This window comes from Egretta garzetta, unplaced genomic scaffold (genome assembly GCF_000687185.1).
Source record: "Egretta garzetta isolate BGI_Z169 unplaced genomic scaffold, ASM68718v1 scaffold5, whole genome shotgun sequence".
Classification (NCBI taxonomy): domain Eukaryota; kingdom Metazoa; phylum Chordata; class Aves; order Pelecaniformes; family Ardeidae; genus Egretta; species Egretta garzetta.
The window spans coordinates 385,059-388,167 of record NW_009259707.1 but is presented as its reverse complement, the minus strand read 5'-3'; positions in this window follow the sequence as shown (position 1 = coordinate 388,167).

Sequence of the window (3,109 nt, the reverse complement as noted above, 5' to 3'; positions counted from 1 at the left end):
TGTAATGTCTTTTTCCCCGTTTTTTTTTTTTTTTTTTTTGTGAGTGCAAATTCTTTTTCTCCTCCTTTCCTCTCCTCTCCTCCTGAACACAAATGAGCCCCCTCTTTGCTGCAGCAGCATTCAGCGCTGGCTCTTTGCTACGCTTCGGTGTGGTGTTGCACAAACCCCAAGGGGCAGGTGGCAGCACCTATTCTGCAGATGCAGGGCCAAGTGTGTGGCTCAAGGACACCCTGGAGCAGCTTCACAAGGCACTTAAGCTATAGTCTCTCTCTCTGTGTATAGAATCTATATGGTGGCCAAAGGAGGCACCTTAATGCTCCCTCTAGTCCCCAGCCATTTGAACGTCCTTCTGTCACTCATCTCCTGCCCCGTGCCAGCTGTGGTGTTAGAAGCATTGGTGCTGGCACTGAAGAAAGGGGGAAATTCCATATGGCCAGAGGTAAAGGATCAGTTAGGGGGCTGTTTTTTGGCTTCGTGTGGACTTTGGCTGGCCTGAGGCAGCCCTGGCAGGGCAGCGTGGGTCGGGACAGAGCTACAGCTGAGCAGTGCCCCATGTAGTCACCCAGGAGCTCCTGCCCCAGCACCCCACTCCCACGGATGTCACGGATAATGTGGTGGAGACGGACACCAGGAGTAAATCTGGCCGCAGCCTCAGCGCTGCATGGATGGCCTCTCCCCACAGCTCCCCACCACTACCCTTGGCTGCCTGAGACCAAGCCATTGCAGTGTAGCTGCCCTAAACCAGGACGTCTGCAGTCTACTGGCAGAAGGTTGGATGAAGTGCTAATTTCAGAAACAGGAAGATATTTAATGAATTATGACTCTTTTTCCCTCCCAGGCAAGTGTCAGTGTTGGGAATAATTGTGAGAAGGGGAGCTGTAAAGATCCCCCGAGCAGCCTGGCACAAGCTGGGCACAGGGACATAGAGGCTGTCGCTGTGATGCTCTGGTTAGCAAACGTGGCTAATCACTCTCATATTTTTCCTCCAGGCATCGACAGCCATGAGATTCCCATAAAAACTCTGTTTTACAGTCTCCCTGAAGGGTAATTAGCAGCAATAAAAATATTTTCAAAATTGCTGGCTGCTTAATAGTGTGCACAACATAGGAGAGCTTTGAGTCCCAGCATCAGCTACGATGAGGCATGAAATGCCTCCAAGCATGAGTAGTCCAAAACAAAAGCCTGTGTTTTGCCTCTCCATCATACAGCAGAAGCAGTCTGGGACATGCAGAGGAGGCACTGCTTCAGGCACGACAGAAACATAAAACCCAAATATTGTGCTTAACCACTATCCAAGTAAAAGAAAAAGAAATCTCCCTTGTGGATACTGAATTCGGAGCTGTGCTCCTACGCAGGGATGGCTGGGGCCAACAGGAGCCATTGGTTTGCCTCTTCGCTTTCTTCAGGAGATTTGCAAGGGGAAGAAGCTCAGTGTGATGGTGTTTTACTGATCAAGCTCATGTCCTCTCCTGAACCCCTCAATTGCCTCTTCGTGTTCAAATTTCAAAGTGTTCCTGCTCTCCTCAGAGGTTCCTTCAATGAGCCGGAAGGGAAAGGCTTGAAAGGGGTGTGAAGTGAAGGCCGTGCCATGGGCTCTCTGCCTAGCCCTACAGCCTCCAAAGCTCCCAGCCGACCTACAGCCCCACGCCTGGGCTGCTCAGGGCTCACTGCCTTCAGCTCTTGGGGACGGCACGTTTTTGCCTTCCACACCAATCAAAAGAAAGAGCAAAAGGACAAAACCCATGAACTATACAGCAACCAGCGGTCCGGGGCTGGCAGAGACAAACACGCAAGAGTCAAGAGAGAGGGCAAGTGGCGAACCCACATGAGCTCCAGGCGTGCCCTTCTCATTGCCCTTGCCAGTGATTTTGGGCCTCACACCGGACAAAGCAAGCAGCTTTGAAATGGCTTCCTCCATGTTACAGACAGCACGTTACCACTGTCACCCTGACAGTGACCGTGACTGTAATATGCAAGTGTTGTGACTGCTAGGGACGCAGAATTTATTTTTCAAGGGTTACACCAAGGTCTTTTCCCTTTAACGTTGTTTTAAACTATGAAATGTGTAAAAATAGGTACATTAACAATTGGACATGACCAATACATTAGTGTTGGTTAACTGGGAGTTGGTAGGCTGGTCAGTTGTACACCCTCTGGAAAATCCAAGCCCATGTGAGAAATCACTGGAGCAGTACAGTAATAGTCTCCTCCTATAAATCAGTTGGATCATCACATAAGGTTATGCTTAAAGGCCTTTTCCTCTGGATACTTCTTCACATCTGTTAATGTCATACGTATATGAAAAAAGAGCTTTCAATTTACAGTTCAGAAATAAGTTGCAAATTCTCTGTGATTAGAAAATATTTGTCCATAAAATCATCATCAAGGTTAAACTCCTTTCACTAACAAGTATCTCATTGTAAACCTGAATTCTGGAATGGCTCAGAAGGATAATGTGAATCTTTTAATGAAATAATATGCATAAACATACAGTCTTGAGTTCCTGCATGTGTCCTGTATGAATAAAAGACTTCATTTAAATTCCTTCCATTAGTGGCAACAGCTAGTTTTAAAAAAGGCTCTTTTTTTTCACCTGGTCTATTAATAGTATTCAATATTAAGTTATCCCCCAAAACTGCAAAATTACAGAGATTTTTTTTTCAGAACAGATACAAAGCCTATAGAATTTTCACAAGAGTGCCCTGGATGAAAATGAATTTCAGCAAGGAAAATATTTAGACAAATGAATTGGTCTGAGTTACTTGGCTTAAATTCCACAATAGTATTCTTACTTAAGTACTCTAAGAGCTTTGATGGGCTCCTGGTTGGGATTAAACACAAAACATCAAATGGATTGGGAATGGAAGTGGGTGGAGCAGGTTTTGATCATTGACTGCGCAGCTGCTACCTTTCTTTGGCTCATTATTGGCAAGATTTACTTCTACAGAGACATTTATGACAGCAGATCAAATCTTGCTTTACTCAGCTGACACTATGCCATCTAGCTATAACAAACATATTTCACGTGTTTGGGGTTTGAAGTGTTTCTAGCCCTACTATGTCCTGGCACTGGAAGAGGCTGGAACCGGTGTTTGGGGGACAGAGTTTT